General features: G+C 46.7%; 1 long non-coding RNA gene across 1 annotated transcript in view; it reads right to left on the bottom strand.

Moving 5' to 3' along the window:
* LOC133063694 (uncharacterized) overlaps nt 1–24,711 on the bottom strand; it is a 541,214-nt gene that overhangs the window by 502,030 nt on the left and 14,473 nt on the right. The window contains exons 2-3 of the long non-coding RNA XR_009694475.1: nt 16,282–16,364; nt 15,707–15,794 (exon numbers count right to left, since the gene is read on the bottom strand). This is a non-coding gene — a long non-coding RNA (uncharacterized LOC133063694). The remainder of the gene's footprint in view (nt 1–15,706; nt 15,795–16,281; nt 16,365–24,711) is intronic.

The following is a 24,711-nucleotide window of genomic DNA, read 5'->3' as shown; positions in this document are numbered from 1 at the left end:
GAGCTGAGCCCCCTGTGCTACACAAGCAGCCGTCCACTAGCTATCTATTTTCTACTTGGTAGTGCGTATGTGTCAATGCTGCCCTCCCAGTTCATCCCTCCCTCTGCTTATTTGTGTCACAATTCTTGAACCTCCGCCAGAGTGGAGCAATCCCTCCTTGATATATACATGTATACATCTGTGTGTGTGTGTGCATGCACACGTGCACACTCAGTCATGTCTCACTTTTTATGACTCCATGGACTAGAGTCAGCCAGGCTCCTCTGTCCATGGGATTCTCCAGGCAAGAATACCGGAGTGGGTTGCCATTTTCTCCTCCAGGAGATCGTCCCGACCCAGGGATCGAACCCATGTCTCTTGTGTCTCCTGCCTTGGCAGGTGGATTCTTTACCACTGCAGGTTCTGGGCCTGGCAAAGGAGTGTCGGTGTCTTTGGGCACCTCTGGCCTCTCTGATGTGACTGGGTCTGTCTACAACAAGACTCAGACTTTTGGTGAGCAGGGATTTCACTCAGAGACCCCGCCCTCATTCAGCCTGCCCTCAGCCTTGGGCTCCACCGGTCCCCCGGCCCCCGGAGTGGCCCCCGGTTACGCACCCCCACGGTTCCTGCACATTCTGCCTGCCCACCAGCAGCCCCACTTACCGCTGTTGCACCAGCGCCTTCTGCAGGATGCTCAGAGCCTCTCTGGTCAGCGCAGCCAGCCCCTGACTCCCTGCAGCCCAAATCGCAAGCCACCAAACCTGCTGAGGCAACTCTCCCTACTAGACAACTCTCCACCCCTGAAGCGGGGTGGGCTGGGCGGCCTTCTCCTGGGCAGGAGAGAAACATGGAGCCCGTTACTCTAGGAGCCCGGCGCCCTTTGCTAGAATTCCTAAGAGGTGTAACTGTGTCAGTCGAGGCTCTGGGGGAGTCTGCCTCCCAGACTCACTATTGTATGTAACGTATGTATATGTGTATTTGTAAATGTGATAGAAGTCTTCTGGGAAGCCACATATGTACATCCTAGTATCATCTAAGCTCCGGCCTGCCGCCTGATCACTCTCTTCTCAGGGAGCAACTCCTTCAGCAGCTCCTGCTCAGGGGGCTGGACCAAGCAAAGCACCATGGCTGGGGAGGGGCAGTGACTGAATGTGCTAGGTGGCTTCAACCCCACATCCCTCTGCACCTACAACTGTGGGTGAAGGTAGAGTGTGGCTGGAATGAGCCCATAACCCCCACTTTCCCCACAGGAAACCTGTGAATTCTGGCCCCTACAGAGGGGATCCAGGGTTTGTAAGGTCCAGAAACAGAGAGGCCAGGAGAGGCCATCAGAAAGGGACCAGCAGCAGAAAAGACAGGCAGAGATTAAAAGGGGGGCTCAGACAAGAGCCAGAATAACCAGCCAGGGAAGGCACAGAACACCAGCATCACAAAAATAATTCTAACCTGAGATCCTATTAGTTGTATTCATAGTCATTAAATTTTATGATGATCCAGGCACTGTGCTAAGCTGTTTAGGTATATTAATCTCACCTAACTCCCTAAACAACCTGGCCAAATAGTATTAAGAACTCCACCCTATAGAGGAAGAAAGAACACAGAAGTCACCCAAGGCAGCCAGCTGATAAACAAACGGGGAGAACGGAACTCTGGCTGGGGTGAGGGGGCCATGGGGCAGGGCCAGATGGAAGGACTGATGCTGAAGGTGAAGTTCCAATACTTTGGCCACCTGATGCAAAGAGCTGACTCACTGTAAAAGACCCAGATGCTGGGAAAGATTGAAGGTGGCAGAGGAAGAGATGGTTAGATAGCATCACTATGAATGGACATGAATTTGAGCAAACTCTGGGAGATAGTGGAGGACAGAGGAGCCTGGCATGCTGCAGTCCATGGGGTCACAAAGAGTTGGACATGACTTAGCTACTGAACAACAGTCAGCACTCGTGATTCATTGTAACCATGTCCCATAAAGTCATGGCAAACACTGAATTAGTGAACACCAAATTCGCTCCTGAGGGAAATACATTTTCATCAACCAGTCAACACATGTTTACCTGTGTTTCTGTTTAAAGACACCTTATTGAATATATATGTGTGTTAGTCACTCAGTCATGTCCGACTCTTTGTGACCCCCTGGACTGGGGCCCACCAGGCTCCTCTGCCCATGGGATTCTCCAGGCAAGAATACTGGAATAGGTAGCCACTTCCTTCTCCAGGGGATCTTCCTGATCCAGGGATCAAACCTGAGTCTCCTGCAGTGCAGGCAGATTCTTTACAGTCTGAGCCACCAGGGAAGCCCCTTAGGATTTACACTTGATTCATTAACACTGAATTCACAGACAACAATATCTCTGTAACCCTGCCTGAACAAGGCTTATCTGACACATGCATTTTCTCCATAAGACACATGCCAGCCTTTTTGCACTTGGGAACACCAGACAGCTCTTTAGCAGTATGCAGGCTAGCTATTCGAAACAGCAAAATCACAACCCAAATCACAGAAATGTGGAAAACGTGACTCTAAATACACTATTAAAGGGACCCTCGTCAAAGTCTGAGCAGAAACAACAGAGTGTCACCTTGATAGACCTCAGCCAGGAATGTATGCTTTTGACAACTCAATTTTTTTTTTCAGGTCTATGTATGTCCATAAATGCCTGGGAAAGAGCAAGTATCAATTTGATGATTACAGATAAGTCTTAGCAAGTACAGTAAGTAACACACGAACCTTCAAGTTGTGAACTTTCAAAGATGGAGACACACATTCGCATGTCCCATCATGTACATTTGGAAGTCTGTTCACGTATCTGCATTCTCAACAAGTGGTGGTGCTTCTGCTACTTTACCGTCTTGTATATAGTAGTGCAGCATGTTTATTTCAAGCCCAGAACCTTCCATCAGTGTCAGATATGAGTGAGATCGAAGCTTGCCCCTCCATCTCCTATTGCTGACAATCCTTCAGCTCTACCATCTCCCACCTCCTCTCCCTCCTGCAGTCAGTAACTCTTCTTGCCTCTTCGCTCAGTGCCAGCCCATGTATGCAGCTGTTGTATGGTTTTTCCAGTAGTCATATATGGATGTGAGAGTTGGACCATAAAGAAGGCTCAGCGCCGAAGAATTGATGCTTTTGAACTGTGGTGCTGCAGAAGATTCTTGAGAGTCCCTTGGACTGCAAAGAGATCAAACCAGTCCATCCTAAAGGAAATCAATCCTGAATATTCATTGGAAGGACTGATACTGAAGCTGAAACTCCAATACTTTGGCCACCTGATGCAAAAAACTGACTCATTGGAAAAGACCCTGATGCTGGGAAAGATTGAAGGCAGGAGGAGAAGAGGGTGACAGAGGATGAAATGGTTGAATGGCATCACCAACTCAATGGACATGAGTTTGAGTAAACTCTGGGAGTTGGCGATGGACAGGGAGGCCTTGGCCTGCTTCAGTCCATGGGGTCACAAAGAGTCGGACATGACTGAGCAACTGAACTGTACTTCATGGTACTGCACTGTAAAAATGAAAAATGTTTACTTTCTGTGTTTGTTTTTTTATGTATTATTTGTGTGAAAACTGTTATAAACCTATGACAGTAGAGTATTGTATAGCCAATTGTGTTAGTTGGGTACCTAGGCTAACTTTGTTGGACTTAAAAACAAAGTGGACTTACAAAGGCACTCTCTGAACAGAAGTCTTTCTTATGTAAGCGAGTTCACAAGTGTGGAATCAAGGAGCCATGACGGTTGACGATAGTTTCTCCACTAGCAGTGCTGCCTTGAGCAGAAGAAGCACCTAAGCCCATTTCCTCATCTGTAAAATGGGGCTTACACTGCCTTCCCCCAAGGTTGCCAGGGAGTATGAGGGTGTTGACTCAGGGAAGCAGGTGAAATGGGTTCAGAAAACTTTCACCCTTTTCTGCCTCTCTGCAGAGACATGGTGGATTACCTCCCATCCCTACACTGATGAGAAGCCTCAGCGAGGCTGAGTGATTATTCAAGGTCACACAGCTTGAAAGCATCTGACCCAAGATGCTCCTCAAGAAAGAAGGACTCGTCTGAAGTCCCCCAACCCACTGACTCGATAACTGCAACATGAATGGACTTGCTTGTGCATGTTCTTTTTCTTCCCTTCTCCTCTTCAATTCCTCTCCTCTCAGCCCAGGGAGACTGGCCACAGGGAGGAAGAAGATGAGCCGATTAGTCTGGGCTGGGCAAATACCATTACACAGCAAGCCTGCCGGTAGGGAGTTCATGGAGTCAAGTGTAGGCACTGAATCCCAGCACATCACAGCACTGAAGTCATCTTCATCTTTTAGCTTCTTTCCAGGCCATTCATTCACCAAATAGACAAATATCTGCATTTTTGTAGATAAAAATGAATGCAGAAGGAGCCATTTCCAAAGATAGATGACTGTCCTTTTTCCTTCAGCAAAGTTTAAAAAGGTAAAAATTATCATATTATGGGCTCAGTGGTCATGGAGAGAAAATGAGGCCACTGCTCAACGGGGGAAATTGCTCTCCTTGCTCAGGAATGTTTTAGCATTAAATTAACTCTCCTATCTCCTGCCTGCTAATAGGAAAGCTCTCACCTCTCTGTTTGGCAGGGGATCTACATTTGCAATTAGATGGAGCTGTTGTAAAGATGGCCCTGCACAGAGGCCTCCATCCCTTATTTACAATAGCAGCCGAGTGATAAAATGATTATCACATAAGAGGTTGTTTCACTGGTTTTGATAGAGCCGGAACCAGAATGGGAAAACCTGTCATGTGAATTAGTCAATGAAAGGAAAGGATAGTTTTTCCAGCTGGTGAGAGCTCTGTGGCCTTTTTGACATCCCTGAGGCATGCTAGCTCCCCGCTGTCTGACATAGCATGGCTGTCCAGACACTTATTGTTGTTGAGTTGCTAAGTTGGGTCTGACTCTTTTGTGACTTCATGGGCTGTAGCCTGCCAGGCTCCTCTGCCCTTGGGATTTTCCAGGCAAGAATACTGGAGGGGGTGCCATGTCCTTCTCTAGGGGATCTTCCTGACCCAGGGATTGAATTGCATCTCCTCCATTGGCAGGCAGGTTCTCTACCACTGAGCCATCAGGAAAGCCCAGCCCAGACACTGGCTCCCTGTAAAAAGGTGGCAGAGGCTGCTGCTACTTACGCTACTGCTGCTTCCTGGACAGATTCCAGGTTACAGTTTGCAGATCTCTTCACATCTCATAGGGGAAGGCAACATGCGGATTGTTGTTCCCAATTTTCAGATGAGGAAACAGGCTTGGGGCTGGGATGCAATGATTCTCCCTTGGCCATATGGAGAGAATGAGAGTTTGAAAGCAATTCTAATCTCAACATAATGCACTATCTTTTACCAACAAACCTCCTTAATCATCCATCCATCCATCCTCCTCCCAGCATCTTCTTAAGCTCCTAGAACAGATCCCACTGAAGTGGGATCCAGAGAACTAAAAGCCATTCTGATTTCTGCAGTTCATTGTGTGACACTGGGTAGCTCTTCCTACACTCACGCCTTTTTCTAGTCTCAAAGTTTTTATCTGTAGAAGTTAAAGATTTGGACAAACGTATCAGTAAGAAAAGCTTCCATCTCCTATATAAGTGTTGCAGCTTGTTCCAACATACAGGAGCCTGTCCAGCAGACTAAGAAAATGTTCAGTTGTCAAGGGAATGAGTTCATTCCAAGCCCCAGAGCAGTGTTTCTCATGCTTAAGCTGCCATCAGACTCACCTGAAGGGCTTGTTAAAATCCAGCTTGCTGGCTCACAGAGATTCAGATTCTGTAGGTCCAGGACAGAGCCCAAGAATTTACACTACTAACAAGATCCTGGGTAACTCTGCTGCTGCTCAAGAGAAGGCACTTTGAGCATCATTGCTTTAGACGTAAGAAAGTTCATACCATTGCAGGAAGGACTCTGACTTGTCACTTTTTGAGCCATCACTAGAGCTTTGTCCATTTCTGCTGTTTTTCCCACCTGTGATGACATTAGACAGTGCAAGCCCAACCAGTGAGATATCTCACCATCCACATGCCCTTGTTGGCTAGGAAAATAATTACCACAGCAACTGACCACACCAACAGATGGGCAATGTGTGAGGCAGTAGTCTTGAAATCTTTCAAAGGGAAAATTCTTACTATTAATACTTTGCAGAAACTATAAAACCAAGTCAAGCAAAGTCTTTGGAAAGCTGGTCAACTTAATATGTTGGTTTTTTGTCCAAGTATAACTTCCCTTGATCTGGTGACAGATACAAAAAAAAGACAGATTTGATATGTAGGATGGATAACCAACAAGATTGTACTGTATAGCATAGGAAGCTATATTCAACACCCTGCGACAAACCATAATGGAAAAGAATATGAAAAAGAATATACTTATACAGGCATCCCAGGTGGTGCTACTGGTAAAGAACCAACCTGGCAGTGCAGGAGATGAGGATGTGATCCCTGGGTTGGAAAGATCCCCTGGATGAGAGCATAGCAACCCACTCCGGTATTCTTGCCTGGAGAATTCCCCGGACAGAGGAGCCTGGCAAGTTACAGTCCACAGGGTCGCAAAGAGTCCGACATGACTGAAGTGACTTAACAGGCATGTACTCATATATATGTATATGCATAATTGAGTCACTTTGCAGTACAGAAGAAATTAACACAACATTGTAAATTAACTATACTTCAGTAAGCTTTAAAAAAAAAAAAAAAAAAAGATAGATTTTGGCCCAGATCAACCAAATGGATCCAGAGAAGGAACATCCAAGAAGACCCAAGATAACATCCAAGAAGAACTAGTCAACTTAAAAATTACTCACAACCTAAAAATTGAGAGTTCTATTTTATTCAGTGAGAATTTTTAGGATTTCAAGCCTGGGAGGCAGCATCTCAAGTAACCCTGAGAGAACTGTTCTGAGAAGGTGAGGGAAACAGTCAGGTTATATAGAAGTTTTGCAACAAAGGGCAGGTTGTCTGAACAACAAAAGCATCTTTATGAATTAAAGAAAACCAAATATCCCAAGTTAAGGAATTTAGTGCTTTTCTATGTATGGGAAAATGCTTACTGAAATCATTCCTTTCATGCACATCTCAGCTATTCATCTGGTCCCATCACTTCATGGCAAATAGATGGGGAAACAATGGAAACAGCAAGAGACTTTATTTTCTTGGGCTCCAACATCACTGCAGATGGTGACTGCAGCCATGAAATTAAAGACACTTGCTCCTTGGAAGAAAAGCTATGACAAATCTAGACAGCTTATTAAAAAGCAGAGACATTACTTTGCTGACAAAGGTCCATCTAGTCAAAGCTATGGTTTTCCAGTAGTCATGTATGGATGTGAGAGTTGGACCATAAAAAACGCTGAGCACCAAAGAACTGATGCTTTTGAACTGTGGTGTTGGAGAAGACTGTTGAGAGTCCCTTGGGGCAGCAAGGAGATCAAACCAGTCCATCCTAAAGAAAATCAACCCTGAATATTCATTGGAAGAACTGAAGCTGAAACTGAAGCTTCAATACTTTCACCATCGGATGAGGAGAGCCAACTCACTGGAAAAGACCCTGATGCTGGGAAAGACTGAAGGCAGGAGGAGAAGGGGATGTCAGAGGATGAGATGGTTGGATGGCATCACAGATTCAATGGACATGAATTTGAGCAAGCTGCGGGTCATGGTGAAGGACAGGGAAGCCTGGCATGCTGCAGTTCATGGGGTTGCAAAGAGTCGGACATGACTGCGTGACTGAACAACAGTCAGCGATCCTGGGCCAGTATCCCACGTTCTTCACGGTTGTGAGCTCCCTTGGGCTCACCATAGGGAGTGGCTGCATTGGAGGCAGTGGCTGATGGTTGTTAAACCAGAGGTATTTTCCTCCTTCCTGAGTGCCCTCAGGCTCACAGTGGAGAGCTGGAATTGCTGATGACTGTGACATCCTTGTTCACTGATACGGCAGGAAATATTCCATTTTTCAACCTTCACAGAAGGTACTGTGCTGTGTCTCTCTCTAGACCCAGAAAGTGATCATGCCAACTGGTTTCTGTCTCACAGCATACAAGCTGGAACCCACTCGTACATCCCAGCCCAGGAGAGCATAATTGGAAAAAAAAAAAAAAACTCCTCCAGTCTGTGCCTGGGTATCAAGAACTCGTAGCAGAGTAGGGTCATGAGGGGGTGTCCCAGACTTCCAATGTGTGCCTAACTGTTCAAAGAAATCTGACTCTTTGTGATCCCAAGGATTATAGCCCACCAGGCTCCTCTGTCCAGGAGATTTCCCAGGCAAGAATACTGGAGTGGGTTGCCATCTCCTTCTCCAGGGGACCTTCCCGACCCAGAGACTGAACCCACATCTCTTGCATCTCCTGCATTGGCAGGCTAATTCTTTATCACTAGTGCAAACTGGGAAGCCCAGAGATCACATGTAAGGGAACTTTAACTCATCATCTAGTGTGTATAAATAATTGCTGATCCTTAAGCTGAGATTTCAGCTTTCATTAAAGCATTCCGCCTTGAGAGCACCCAGAAAACAGGGTCAGCAGAGATGCCTGGGTAAGTGAATGAGACTGAATGGCTGTGCTGGAGTCAGGGAGAGGGAGGGTTAAAAGATCGCCACCTGCTACTGTTGCTTCCACCTCTGGCCCCCACTGCGAGGTAATGACCCCTGAGAGAGAAGGAGGAAGGCCGGACAGAATGTGGAGGGGAAATGCAGATGAAAAGAAATCAGAACGCTTTTTCTTTCATGTTTCAAGTACCAAATTATGCTTGACATTTGAATTTTCCCCAAGGCTCACTTCCATAAAATCAAGCCAAATTACCTTGAAAGGGTTGGAGCTTCCCGGAGAGACTTCTGACTGTAATCAAACAGGTCTCCTCCACTGTTCCAGACACTCTGAAATGATGTGGAGGAGAAGGGGTGGAGGGCAGGTGATGGGAGGCTGGCGAAGGAGCGGTGTGGAGCCTGCAGTTCTGGTCTGAGACCCACCACCGTGAGACCGGACGTAGAAGCATCAGACATCCTGGGATGCAGGCATCCCCAAGAGCTGGGAGAGTACGAAGAGACCAAAACATTCCAAGGCAAAGGGATGTGTAATAATCCTCATATTGGCTAACATTTACGGATGTTGATTGCAAGACCACCTGGAGACAGAAATGGCAACACACTCTGGTATTCTTGCCTGGGAAATCTCATGAACAGAGGAGCTGGTGGGCTACAGTACATGGGGTCACAAAACAGTCAGATGGGACTTAACGACTAAACAACAACAACAATATTGCAAGACAGGCACTGTGTGGGGCCCCTACTCAAAATTTGAACTTCATGACAGCCAGGGGCTGTTATTGTTCAACCTTTGAATATGAAAGCTGGAGACAAGAAAAGATGAAGTAATTAATCCTCTTCCAGATGCCAAAACCTGAGCACAGGTGCTACTGTACTGCCTGAATGACCAGGTGTAATGCCAATGCCCCAGGAAGAGGAAAGGGGCAACCAACTCAGTACCAAAATATTGTGCTATCCTCTGCTGTGATAAGTCACTTCAGTTGTGTCCAACTCTTTGCAACGCCATGGAAGGCAGCCCACCAGGATTCTCTGTCCATGGGATTCTCCAGACAAGAACACTGGAATGGGCTGCCGTGCCCTCCTCCAGGAGATCTTCCTGACCTAGGGATTGAACCCTCATCTCTTACGTTCTCCTGCATTGGCAGGCAGGTTCTTTACCACTAGTGCCACCCAGTATTGAATATCAAATGGGTGGAATATCAAATATCAATGGGTGGAACTTGCCCAGAGGCCCAGTGGTTAAGATGCTATACCTCCAGTGCAGTGGACACAGGTTCAATCCCTGGTTGGGGAATTAAGATCCCACATGCAGTGCAGTGTGGCCAAAAAACTAAAACTCAAAATATCAATGAGCATCATTATTTGATTGAATCAACCAAATCACCGAGTTTCAGGGCTTCATCTAGACTAACATATTCATTGACTGATCAGAAACCACTCATTCTATCACATCTTTCTCCTGCTGGACACACCAGTGTCGATGTTGGATGGGAGTGGACATCAGGCTGGGAAAAATCTTTAAGACCAGTAGAAGCTCACTGCTGCAGGAGGCCTTGGCCCTCCCCAAAAGGTCCTTCTGGATGTTGCCTCAGAAGCTGGACCTGCTTCCTGTGGACTCCTTGCTGACTCCACTCTCTGACTCTACTCTCTGGACTTGGTTCTCTGCTCTTTCCAAGCAGCACTTCCCTCCTTGTGCTCTGACACCACCTTTGTTGGTCCCCACCATTTATTCATATGGATTAATGCTGAAACCTCCTAACACTTCTCCATGCCAACTCTTGACCCTTCGGCAGTTCTGCCAAAGACATCTTTCTAGAAGCAAATCTGATCATACTAACTGCCTGCTCCAAACCCTCCCACAGCTTTTGAACTCTTCTGGGATCAAGCCCAGGTGCCTCATGGGCTGCACAAAGACCTTCAGGCTCTGCTCCCTGGGACTCCCCCTCTCTCCAAGCCCTGCTTTTTTCTCCGTTCCCTACCCACTGTTCACCATCAGTACATCTACAAACAGACAGTGCTTTCTGTATTTCCCAAAACTTTGCAGGACACCTGCTGGACACACCAGTGTCGATGGCTCAGATGGGTAAAGATTCTGCCTTCAACATGGGAGACCTGGGTTCGATCCCTGGGTTGGGAAAATCCCTTGGAGAAGGGAATGGCAACCCACTCCGGTATTCTTGCCTGGAGAATCCCATGGACAGAGGAGCCTGGCAGGCTACAGTCCATGGGGTTGCAAAGACTCAAGACATAAGTGAGCAACTCATATTTTGACATTTCTTGTCCTCAGGCAGATAAAGTCATGGTGGTGGGAGAAGGTATGTTCCAGGCAGGCCCCTGCCCATTCTCCAGTTCTCACTCAAATGCCACCTGTAGGCACAAGACCCATATGTCTCTCTGAGCAATTAGCAACATGAAACAACCACCTCCACCTCATTTCTACCCACTGGAAGGCCCCATGGGATTGACAGAGGTGACTGAGCAGGAGTTTCAGCCAAGTGTGACCTCTGAATAGGCAACATGTGGAACCAACCAGTCATCCAGAAAAATATCCAGGGAAAAGTTCTCTAGCAGGAAGCAATTCTCTCTAATAGCATGGAAATCAAAGCAAACATTACAGAAAATGCCAGCTCTAACACCCAAGCTGTGGCACACTAGAGAAGCAAACTTGGAAAATAGGGTATTCATTGCTAAGCAGACTTTGCTCAATTTCCCGGTAGAGACAACCCCAACGAGGTGGCGTGCCGTGTGCCCCTCCCCCGGCAGATGGATGCCTGCCTCTGTAGGTTTCCTCTAGGCCCAGATGCCTCAGTTCGGTCTACACGGCACGTGTTTTTCTATTCCTGCCTAGAAGCCTCTCAGAACCCCAGACCACCTGGCTGCACCTTGACCTTCTGTCCACAGCTTCCACAGAGAACTGAAGTGAAGTGAAGTGAAAGTCACTCAGTCATGTCCGACTCTGCAACACCATGGGCCGTATAGTCCATGGAATTCTCCAGGCCAGAATATTGGAGTGGGTAGCCTTTCCCTTCTCCGGTGGATCTTCCCAACCCAGAGATCAAACCCAGGTCTCCCACACTGCAAGCAGATTCTTTACCAGCTGAGCCACCAGGGAAGCCCAAGAATACTGGAGTGGGTAACCTATCCTGTCTCCAAGGGATCTACCCAACCCAGGAATCGAACCGGGGTCTCCTGCATTGCAAGCAGATTCTTTGCCAGCTGAGCTACCAGGAAAGTCCCTACAGACAACTGGGCCCCCACCTATTTTCTGGCTTCCACTCCCACTGAACTATAATCACCAAGGTGCTCCCAGCCTGTGGTTGCTCAGTTCTTCCTGCCTTGAACTCTACACTAACCGAAATCAATCCTACATCTTCACTGTCGCTTTGAATACCCAAATTTGAACTTCTATCTTTGGGGGATAAAGTCCTGGTTCACCCAACCTGGGGCTCACCTGCTCTTGCCATCTTCCCCAGCCTTTGACTCAAAAAAAAATTTTTTTTTCATTATATTACCTCTCTCTCTCTGCAGGACATATTGAGGCAATTTGCAAATGCCTCGTGACATCACTCAGCTTGGTGCTTTACGGAAATAGGTTTTCAATGAATATTTGATTTGAAACATGAACAGTTTTACTTCCCAATGATGAATTGTGACTCTGAGATGGAGATGATCACTGCTAAGAGGCCCTGGTGGATGGCTGAGCTTAGAGGGCACACCAGGCCGTGGCCAGTTCTGCCCCAAAGTGGGACTCCTTCATGGGAAGTCTCTGCACTGCAGCTCCTGTTGTTGTTGTTCAACTGCTCACTCATGTCCAGCTCTTTGTGACCACATGGACTGCAGCACGCCAGGCCACCCTGTCCATCACCAACTCCCGGAGTCCACCCAACTCACGTCCATCGAGTTGGCAATGCCATCCAACAATATCATCCTCTGTCATCCCCTTCTCATCCTGCCTTCAATCTTTCCCAGCATCAGGGTATTTTCCAATGAGTCAGCTCTTTGCATCAGGTGGCACAGCCATGAAATTAAAAGACTCTTGCTCCTTGGAAGAAAAGCTATGACCAACCTAGACAGCGTATTGAAAGGCAGAGACATCACTTTGCCGACAAAGGTCCACAGAGTCAAAGCTGTAGTTTTTAAAGTAGTTGTGTACGGATGTGACAGTTGTCACTTCTGTGAACCTGGCTAAGAGCTTCCAGGAGCTGCACCAGAGTTTCAAGCTCTTCTACCTTATCTTCCTTCCTCCCTTCTTCTTTCACATGCATCAATCAGGCCTACATAATTAGGCAGCTTTCCCCGCCCACACGAGAAAAGCTTGAAGGCCCCACAGGTTCCTCCTTCCTGAAGGCTCTCGTACATCTAACTACACCTGGGCACTCCTTTCCAGGAGTGTCAGCCCTGATACAGTATTATTCCATCATTCCACAGACAAGGACACTGGGATTCAGAAGCTAAATATCATGCCTTAGGTTGTAAGCCAAGATGGTATGGAACAGAGAGAATTTAAGTCTTGAGAGATGAATATCACAGTCTAAAGCAGCAGTTCCCAACCTTTTGGGGGGCACCAGGGACTCATTTCATGGAAGACAATTTTTCCAGAGATGGGGTGAGGGGAACGGTCTCGGGATGATTCAAGGATAGTAGGGTTAGCGCTCCTATGAGAATCTAATGCTGTCACTGTTGATCTGACAGGAGATGAAGCTCAAGCAATAATGCAAGTGCTGGGGAGAGGCTGTAAATACATACGAAGCTTTGCTTGCTCACCCACCCACCACTCACCTCCTGTGTGTGGCCTGGTTCCTAACAGGCTATGGACCAGTACCAGGTACCAGTCTGTGGCCTGGGGGTTACAGAAAGTGAAAGTGCTAGTCACTGAGTTGTGTTCGACTCTTTGTGACCCCATACATTGTAGTTCACCAGGCTCCTACTGTAGCGGGTAGTCATTCCCTTCTCCAGGGAATCTTCCCGATCCAGGGTTGGAACCTGCATCTCCTGCATTACAGGCAAATTCTTTACCATCTGAGCCACCAGGAAAGTCCATGGCCTGGGGGTTGTGGACTCCTGGTCTAAAGCTTGACAACTCCACCCCTGTTAGTAGATGAATTGTCCAAGATTCCAGATAAGGATGGCTGAGGCTGAATCTGCTATGGTTTGGGCTGGGCAGATATGAGAACCAGCAACATTCAGGTCTGTGCCAGAAATCAGCAAGCAAGCAAAAGGTCCAGTCTGCCACCCTGGGATGAAGCAGTCAACACAAATATCAGGAGATCATTAGGAATCATAAAAGGAAAATTTTGAAAACTTCAAGTCCAGAATGACAATCCACAAATAAGACATAGCAAACAGAAAGAAGGAAGATGGGGCTGGCCAGAGTCATGCTTCCAAGGAGGTCCACGGACCGCAGTCTCTTTCACCTTGGGCTGCCTGTACCAGCCTTCCCTCTCCTGACACTGCAGTGGTAACCTGGACAGATGGCAGTTGAGAAAAGCCAATTTCCCTCTGTGCCTTATTTCCTTCCAGTTAGAGCAGCAGGGTTCAAAAGCACAATATGGATGACCATTACTGAGCTGACATCATTTGGTCATTTTTCAAGTTGATGGGACTTTGAGAGTGGTGCATCATTTATAGGCTCACGAACCGCAGAAAACAGAAAGTGTAATTGAGTAACACCTCCCACTGCATCTTCAAGGCTTCCCAACGTTTCAGAGCATGGGGCACTCTTTATCATCAAAAATACACAAAGAACCTTATCCTCCAAAATGGTAGTCATTATACCCTGTATCTATTATTTGAGGAAATAGGAAACAACTACTATGAATAAAGCAATTCTTTAAAATCTGCATTTCATGAATGTCAAAAGTCACAGTGATTAGAAAATTGGTAATACATAGATGGGCAAGATGTGTTACCTATTTGGTTGTAAGACAAGGCTTTTCTGAATGGTAATTTTCGAATATATGGTATTATACTGCATTGCAACAACAATCTAGATGATCCCCATATTACAGAAGGAAAAATTGAGGCACAGAGAAATCAAATAAGTTGATAAAGGCCACTTAGTGGAACTTTGGTGACATCCATAGTTCTTTCAAAACTGCCAAAAGGGCACTAAGTGTGGTGTGTCAGACTCTTCCCTGGCCATACACGCAGAAGACAAGCGAACTTGAACTGCCCAAAACAATACTGTCTGGATTTAAAACAGAAAACGGTCAGTTTCTTAAAAGGAAAGTATTCCCAAGCCTCCCTGTCCACATTTCCCCCTGCCGAAGCCGCGGTGGCCGCCCACTGCTGACCTGGCTACCCTCCCTCTGTCTCTACACGTCTGTACAGCTCAGAATCCTGTCCATCTGCTCCAGTGGGAATGACCTGGAGATTAGCCAACGTGGCCTGGGTCTCTCTACACCCTGAACATCCAGCACAGAGCAGCAGTTCAGTAAATGTTCCTTGACTGTGGAGTGAATGAATCCGAGAGGCCAAGTCAGGATAGATCGTCCATGGACCGGAACAAAAACTCAGAATAAATCCAAGTCACTAAGCCACTAATTCAAGTGCTAAGGCCCGGCACTTTGCTCAGATGGGAACTGGGAAACCCCACAGAATCCGGACCCTGGACCTGTCACTCAATGACGACCCGTCAGCTGACAGTAAGATAACAAAAACCTGATCTCGTGGTCGTCAAAAACCAGAGGGTGTCGTTCTGAATACACCAGCATCATGAATCTTTAAAAAATGACTTGCAGACTCACTATACTACCAGGCTGTGCATACCAAATGCCAAACAATAAATTACAAAGTGGAGTGGGGAGTATCAGACAAATGGGTGTTTTGAGTACCATAGAGAAAAAAATTTCTCCAGCCACAGCCATCTGTGTATCGAGACACAACAAACCGCTCTGTGCTTTCATTCTGAGCAGAGAGCACTGATCAATTGCCAGGTTGTCAAGCTCTTTAAAGTCTGTTTTTAAACTCAAAGGCCTGACATTCCAGAGCATAAGTGTTGTGGCTTTGCCTATGGTGTTTGCAGTGTGGCAATTCCAGACATGTCAGCAGTTCCCCACCAAAGGGAGAATTGAAAGGATGTCTTTCGAGCCAGAGGATTCCGCATCCACATGCTTGCCTTGGCATCTACCTTCCTCTGGAAGGCTTGAGGGAGGTGATGTGACACCGTGTCTTGTTTATGAACTTACCGCAGCAGCACCCTGGCCTGGACCCTGGGGAAACTCGGCCGCCTGCTTCACTGTCTTCATCAGTCTCTCATCCACTGGGAGCTGAGTGCTGGGCAGTAAAAGTGAAAGTGTTAGTCGCTCAGTCACGTTTGACTCTTTGCAACCCCATGTACCATAACCGCCAGGTTCCACTGTCCATGGAATTCTCTGGGCAAGAACACTGGAGTGGGTAGCCATCCCTTTTTCCGGGGGATCTTTCTGACCCAGGGGTCGAACCAGGGTCTCCCGCATTGCAAGCAGCTTCTTTACTTTCTGAGCCACCAGGGAAGCCCCGAATGCTGGGCAGAGACGAGCCAAGGTTCTCTCTTTTGGTGAGGTGTCATGAGGGAAGGGGCTCTCCTGGGGTAGATCAAGGAGATCATCCCGGGGATTAAATTTAAAAGGTTTTATCCAGTGTGGGACTTCTTCCCTCTGTCTGTAAAGCTTCTCTGCTTTCTCTCTATGAGATACACAAACCCAAGTGACTGCAACTTTCTAGAACTATGGCAGCCAGTTGTCTGGATAATAAGAATAGCTGACATGGATTGAGCACTTACCAGCTGCTGAATTCCTTCCACGCTCTCCCAGCTTGCCGCCAGCACAGAAGTGGAGCCCGCACCAGGGAGCACAAGAGCAGGGCCTGAACGGGAGGAGGAGACGCTGATGTGTGGGAACCAGTCCAGGAGGCATCCCAGAGATGAGCGGCAGCGGCAGGGCCCCAGCCCTCCCACTTTTTCCCATTCAACCCTCCAGCCACGCTCAGAGCAGCTCAGAACAACCCTGATCATTCCGGCTGTGACCTTTGTGTTGTTCACTGTTTGCTACCTTGATAGTCAGGCTCACTCCACTCTGTCCTTCAGCGTCTGGGAGGCTTCATTCTCTGCTGCCCTAGGCTGCCTCGATTTGTTCTCTCTGTGCCTCCAAAGCCCCTCAGAGAGGCAGAACAGAGTCAACATGCAGTCCGCTGCCGCCTCACAAGGATGCGAGCCCCTTGAAGGTGTGTGCATGCGTGCGTGTGAGCTCCATTGCTTCAGTTGTGTCCAACTCTTGGTGACCCCTTTGGACTGTAGCCCACCAGACTCCTCTGTTGATGGGATTCTCCAGGTCAGAATACTGGAGTGGATTGCCATACCCTCCTCCAGAGGATCTTCCCGACCCAAGGATCAAAATCAAGTCTCCTGTGTCTCCTGCATCGGCAGGCGGGTTCTTTACCCACTGAGCCACTTGGGAAGCTCTCTTGAAGGTAGGGACCAGGAATAAGTCATCATTGGTCCCTGACTTGGCACAAAATAGACACTCAGTAAATACTAGTTGAAGGGGACTCCCCTGGTGGTTAAGACTTCACCTTCCAATGCATGGGGAGTGGGTTCAATCCATGGTTGGGGAGCTAAGACCACTGGTGGATCCAGTGTGAGTTCAGAGGGTTTTATCTACTCAAACCTATCCACTCATTAGGGCTTCCTTGGTGACTCAGTGGCCAAGAATCTGCCTGCCAACGCAGGAGACGAAGATTTGATCCCTGGGTCAGGAAGATCCCCAGGAGAAGGAAATGGAAACCCACTCCACTATTCTTGCCTGGGAAATCCCATGGACAGAGCAGCCTGGTGGTCTACAGTCCCTGGGGTCGCAAAGAGTCAGATCCAACTAAGTGACTAACACAGTTGAAGGCCTAGAAAACTAATGGTATAGTACACAGCTTCATTATTATTTTAGATACAAGAAAAAGGTCCTCTGACATTCTATAGACTCCAAAGCATTCCATAATTATATGCTAATAAAAATATAATCTAATGAAACAACAATGTATCAAAGACTTCATTTTTTTTTTTTTCACTCCCTTCCTTTTCAGGGTATGAAGAGATACAACTCAAGAACTTCTTAAGAAATCAATTTGCTCCTTGGTATCCCTTTTCTTACCCTTGCTACCATCCTGAAAGTAAAAGTGAAAGTGTTAGTTGCTCAGTCATGTCTGACTCTTTGAACCAAGCTTGCTCCTCTGATCTTGGAATTCTCCAGGCTAGAATACTGGAGTGGGTAGTCATTCCCTTCTCCAGGGGATCGTCCTGACCCAGAGATCAAACCTGGGTTTCCTGCATCTGACCCACTAGGGCAGCCCATTACCATCCTAGTCTTGGGCTATTTGTCCACATAAATCGCTTTGAAAATTTAAAAATTCACTGAAATAGGCTAACAGCAAGTAACCAGCTAATGATTTATAACAGCCATTTTTAAAATAACCCATTTTTGAGCTGGTTGTAGCTCAGGCCTTGTTGGGTTTCCCAGTTGTTTGAGAAGGCAAACAACATAGTCACAGCCTCTATAATTATTCCCAAATGCAATTACATTTCCAACAGGAAATCCTTTTCTTGAAGTCATCCCCAGCCCAAGCAGCTGGACCATTAAGCTTGTGGAACACTGGGTGAAAAGGTCAAAGCCTCCTTTCCATCCAAGTGGTGACTGCAAAGTAGAACAGTGCTCGAAAATGTCAATAGTAGTGGAATTAGAGTTGAGATTTTCTTATATTTTTCTGTTTCCCTTTCAGCATAATGAGGATTTACTATTCTGAACATAGATGTAATTATACACTATACTATAGACATAATATTCATGAGTATATCATGTGTGTGCCAAGTCACTTCAGTCATGTCTGACTCTTTGTGACCCTATGCACCACAGCCTGCCAGGCTCCTCTGCCCATGGGATTCTCCAGGCAAGAATACTGGAGTGGGTTTCCATGCCCTATTCCAGGGGATCTTCCCGACCCAGGGATCGAACCCGAGCCTCTTACATCTCCTGCATTGAAAGCTGGATTTTTTACCACTAGCGCCACCTGGGAGGCCCCAAGTATATCATAGATAACAGGTAGATCTAACGATACGATTATAAAGAATCTGCCTGCAATGCAAGAGACCTGGGTTTGATCCCTGGGTCAGGAAGATCCCCTAGAGAAGGGAATGGCTACCCACTCCAGTGTTCTTCCTAGAGAATTCCAGGACAGAGGAGCCTGGTCTATGGGGTCGCAAAGAGTTGGACATGACTAAGTGACTAACACTTTCACTTTTCACTGTTCTGTAGATTATTCAATTTTATAATTACAAAATAATTTTGTAAACGGAGGACAAATTCTGTTTAAAAGCAAAGAAGCAGGACTGAACAATCTTTACATGTAAGTCAGAAAGACAAACCAGAGTAGGAGCATAAGATGAATCCAGGATTGAATCTAAATCAAACAGACATGCCTCAGAGACCATGCATGTGTTCTGCATGGAACACATGTGTAGCTCTAAGGCTTCCAGCAGCCAATGGTGTAAAGAGATATCTGGGCAATTCCCCAGGTCTGACCTCACACAGGAACAGACCAATTAGAAAAGGGCCAGCATTTCCACACTCTGGGCCCAATGGAAATATTTCATCAAGGTCTTTTATGAAGGCTAGTTCTGCTAGTGGCAGAGGTGAATTTTTCTCTTGGCCTGAGCTGACCAGCCAGGTTTCCCAGACAGCTCATCATTACCCTTTGGGTTTGCCAAGTCACAAACACACATCCCCCAGGGTAGAGCCCCCCCAGGTCCACCCTCTTCATCATTTGTCATCCACCCCATCCTCTTGTGGTCCTTCTGCTGACAATTTGTCCTCCTCTAGTTCCTCTTCTGCCCCCTCCTCTCAGTTCAACCCAGCATTTCGCTGCCTTCCCAGTTCTAGACTTGCTCCTCAGACTCAGTTGAGCCTTTTCAGTTCCTGGTGGCGAAAAGCTTCTGCAAACTGGTCAGTCAATCTTCAAAGTCCCTGTGCCTGTTGGGGAAGGAGAGGGTGGGATGAACTGAGAGAGTCGCATTGATATATAGGGCTTCCCTGGTGGCTCAGAGGTAAAGAATCTGCCTGCAATGCAGGAGACACAGGAGACATGGGTTTGATGCCTAGGTCAGGAAGATCCCCTGGAGAAGGAAATGGCAACCCACTCCAGTGTTCTTGTCCAGAAAATCACATGCTCAGAGGAGCCTGGCAGGCTACAGTCCATAAGGGTTGCAAAGAGACAGGACTGCACACGCACACACACATATTGACATACATACACTATTGTGTTTAAAATAGCTAGTGGGAAGCTGCTTATAGCACAAGGAACTCAGCTCGGTACTCTGAGATGACCGAGAGGAGTGCAATGAGGCAAGGGAGGGAGGCTCAACAGGAAGGGATATATGTATACAAATAGCTGATTCACTTGTTGTTCTGCAGAAACTATCACAACATTGTAAAGGGATTATACTCCAATTTTTTAAAATGTCTGTATGCCCGTTTATGGCATGGGTCTGGTCCCCCTCCCATTGCCTTCCTGCCCTTCACATCAGTCACCCTCAGGTGAAGTCAGAGAAAATAAACAGTTGCTGCCCCACATGCTCAGACGCTGATCTAGAGCAGTGCTCCTCAAAGCTGGCACCTCAGTCAGTGCTGGTCCACTTGACCCACCAAGAAGCCAACAGCAAGCTCGCCAGAGCTTTGATGGCATTGCCAGGACAGCCAGCCATGGGAGCACTGAATCTGCTCCTTGTGCAAAGTATAGCTAGCTCAGGTGTGGCTGCCTCAAGGTGACTCACACGCCAGCTAAGCAGCTGCCTACCAGTCGTCTAGACGCTGGAGGATCACTTATCAGTTCCCGATGGAGTGGGCATCTTTAGAAAGGTCTTTCCCCAATTTGGTTTGGAAGTACAGTCTGGAGCCTTGCAACTGGTCTCTTGTCTGAGCATAATAGCACCGTCAGGAATTGAGTTCTTACTACTTTCCAGACACTGTGTGAGACAAATTGCCAGTGTTTTTCCATGTAATCACACCCTCCCCAGGAGGTAAGTACTACTACCATAGTCCCCATTTCACGGCTAACACAACAGAGTCCCTGGGTAGTTCTGCATCTTCCTCTAGGTCTTGTTATGCAGATGGCAGAGGTAAATGTGCCAAATCTGCTTGACTCTAAAGCCCTTGCATTTACTATTGCCCTCCACAGAGTAGCAGGATGAGGTCTGCAGGACTTAAGGAAACCGCAGGCTGTTTGTCCTTAATGAGGAAGAAGTAATAGGTAGCTTCTTCCCCTGCCTTCCCTATCTCAGTTCTTTACACGTAGAGCTTGTTATTCCTGATTTTAAAACAATTGTTCCCATGGCAACACCCTGGCAGCTTCTCTTAGCAACCATAGCCATCTTTCACCATTTTCACAAAGTTGGTTCAAATACAAAATCGCTTTTTGAAAGTTTTCAGAAGCAAAAACCAAAGTGACCAGTTGACCGGAGCTTGACTTTTTATACATCTTAAAATCAAATGGCAAGTTTTATACATCTTAGGGAAACAACTTTGGAGTGGTTTTTCAAAACAGGGTGAAAAGGGAAACACCCAGGTTTGCAGGTCAGGATAGTGTTTGAAACCTAAACAATAATATGCAAACTCTCAGATGTGACATTTTCCTCTAGCTGACAAAAGTTTCACAGACTGAGAGTATTTAAGGTTTACAGTTTTTTTTAATTAATTTTTTACCGGAGTACAGTTGCTTTACAATGTTGCGTTAATTTCTCAGTTCAGTTCAGTCGCTCAGTAGTGTCCGACTCTTTGCGACCCCATGAATCGCAGCACGCCAGGCCTCCCTGTCCATCACCAACTCTCAGAGTTTACTCAAACTCATGCCCATCAAGCCGGTGATGCCATCCAGTCATCTCATCCTCTGTCTTCCCCTTCTCCTCCTGCCCCCAATCCCTCCCAGCATCAGGGTCTTTTCCAATGAGTCAACTCTTGGCATGAGGTGGCCAAAGTACTGCAGTTTCAGCTTCAGCATCAATCCTTCCAATGAACACCCGGGACTGATCTCCTTTAGGATGGACTGACTGGATCTCCTTGAAGTCCAAGGGACTCTCAAGAGTCTTCTCCAACACCACAGTTCAAAAGCATTAATTTTTCAGTGCTCAGCTTTCTTCACAGTCCAACTCTCACATCCATACATGACCACTGGAAAAACCATAGCCTTGACCAGACGGACCTTTGTTGGCAAAGTAATGTCTCTGCTTTTTAATATGCTATCTAGGTTGGTCATAACTCCTTCCAAGGAGTAAGCGTCTTTTAATTTCATGGCTGCAGTCACCATCTGCAGTGATTCTGGAGCCCAAAAAAATAAAGTCTGACACTGTTTCCACTGTCTCCCCATCTATTTCCCATGAGGTGATGGGACCAGAGGCCATGATCTTAGTTTTCTGAAGGTTAAGCTTTAAGCCAACTTTTTCACTCTCCTCTTTCACGTTCACCAAGAGGCTTTTTAGTTCCTCTTCACTTTTTGCCATAAGGGTGGTGTCATCTGCATATCTGAGGTTATTGATGTTTCTCCCGGCAATCTTGATTCCAGCTTATGCTTCTTCCAGCCCAGCGTTTCTCATGATGTATTCTGCATATAAGTTAAATAAGCAGGGTGACAATATACAGCCTTGACGTACTCCTTTTCCAGTCTGTTGGTCCATGTTCAGTTCTATCTGTTGCTTCCTGACCTGCATACAGGTTTCTCAAGAGGCAGGTCAGGTGGTCTGGTATACCCATCTCTTTCAGAATTTTCCACAGTTTATTGTGATCCACACAGTCGAAGGCTTTGGCATAGTCAATAAAGCAGAAATAGATGTTTTTCTGGAACTCTCTTGCTTTTTCGATGATCCAGTGGATATTGGCAATTTGATCTCTGGTTCCTCTGCCTTTTCTAAAACCAGCTTGAACACCAGGAAGTTCACGGTTCACTTATTGCTGAAGCCTGGCTTGGAGAATTTTGAGCATTACTTTACAAGCGTGTGAGATGAGTGCAATTGTGCGGTACTTTGAGCATTCTTTGGGATTGCTTTTCTTAGGGATTGGAATGAAAACTGACCTTTTCTAGTCCTGTGACCACTGCTGAGTTTTCCAAATTTGCTGGCATATTGAGTGCAGCACTTTCACAGCATCATCTTTCAGGATTTGAAATAGCTCAACTGGAATTCCATCACATCCACTCTATAGCAAAATGAATCAGCTATACGTATACACGTGTCCCCCCTCCCTTGGACTCCCTTCCTCTTAGGGCACCACAGAGCACTGTGTAGAGCTTGTGCTATAGAGCAGGTTCACATCAGTTATCTATTTTATACATAGAATCAATCACGTGTATATGTCAATCCCCATACCCTAATTAATCTCACCCCTCTTCCTATCCCCATGGTGGGCATACACTTGTTCTCTATGTCTGTCTCTATTTCTGTTTTGCAAATAAGATCATCTATACCAAATTTCTAAATTTCATACATGCGTTACTATACAATATTTGTTTTGTTCTTTCTAACTTCCCTACGTATGACGGTCTCTAGGTCCACCCACGTTTCTACAAATGACCCAATTTCATTTCCTTTTTATGACTGAGTAATACTCCATTGTATATATGTACCACCTCTTCTTTACTCATTTCTCTGTGGATGCATATTAAGTTGCTTCCGCATCCTGGCTATTGTAAATAGTGCTCCAATGAACATTGGGGGTGCATGTGTCTTTTTGAAATTATGGCTTTCTTCAGGTATATGCCCAGTAGGGGGATTGCTGCATCATATGGCAATTCTATTTTTAGTTTTTTAAGGAATCTGTATTAGTTCTCCAGTGCCACTGTGACTATTTGTTGCCAATTTAGTGGTTAAAAAAAAACCCACAAATTTAACATCTTACAAGTCCGTAGATCAGATGTCTGGCATGGAACTCACCAGGCTGAGATCAAGGTGCAGGCAGGGTGCATTGCTTTCTAGAAGCTCTAAGAGAGAATCCCTTGCCTTGCCTTTTTAAGCTTCTAAACCTGCCTACTTGCCTTATATCATGGCTACCTTCCTCCTCCTTCAAAGCCAGCAACATTGAGCTGAGTCCTTCTCAGGCTGCCATCTCTCTGACAGTTCTGCCAATTCCCTCTTCCCCTTGCAAAGACCCTGTGATTACATCCATCCCTCGGATAATCCAGGCTAATCCCTCTATTTTAAGGTCATCTGATGGACAGGCTTCATTCCCTCTGCATCCTTAATTCCTCTTTGCCGTGGCACCTAACCCAGCCACAGGATCCAGACATTAGGAGGAGGACGTCTTAGAGTTGCTATTTTTCTCTCTACCACAGTGGATACTGCAGCCTACATAGCATTTCCTGATGAGTGAGAGAGGGTGGCACAATGGTGGGCTAACGCGTGGCATCTCCTCACCTGCAGCCACCATGCATCTCTTTGGCCTCTTCCTCTTGTGTGTTCTGGCTATCAGCTAAAGCATGTACTTAAAATAACAAGTGGCCAACAGTCTTTTCTCCAGTCTTTACCCCACATAGCAATGGTCAGTGCTGAGCAAAAGGTCTGTGGAGCAAGACTAAGCTCCTTAAGCATTTGTTACCTGGACATGTGGCCATGACCAGGTTGCCCATAGGGCAGGACAAGCTGGCAGCAGGCAGCTCGGGCTCAAGCTGCTGACGTTGGCAGCTGACTATGATGGATGTTGGAGAAAGGGCTGACTCCACGAGGTGCAAACCTTCCCTGAAACACGCCAACAATTATCCCGTGAAGACATTTATGTAGTAGGACAGAAAACAAATCCCCATTGTGAACAATACAAACAAACCGAAAGCTGTAATTCCCCAGGGACAAACGGCTTCCAGGGTGGCTGAAGAATGCACAAGAAAGTCATCCAGTCCTGTGTCCAGTTCTGTGCTGACACCTTGGAGGGAAGTGATGGGGGCCAGGGTCCTCAGGAGTCTCCCTTCCCAGCTCGGGAGGGGAGATACAGATTCCAGCAAAGCTAATCTACAATGGCAAACATGCTATGCAAAGGGTCAAAGAGTTGTGAGCTGCTTTTTAAAGAGTCAGAGGAGTTAGGAAGAGATGGAGTCCCTGTGACCTGGGGAGAGGGCAGTGAGGCGTCGGTCAACAGGGGTGAGGAAGCAGCAAGTGGTCGGCGGGGAGTAGAGCTCTGTCTCTGCCAGCTGC

This window comes from Dama dama, chromosome 10, assembly GCF_033118175.1.
Source record: "Dama dama isolate Ldn47 chromosome 10, ASM3311817v1, whole genome shotgun sequence".
NCBI classification, from domain to species: Eukaryota; Metazoa; Chordata; class Mammalia; order Artiodactyla; family Cervidae; genus Dama; species Dama dama.
Note: the sequence above shows the minus strand (reverse complement) of the source record. Positions and strands in the feature narration are given on the sequence as shown.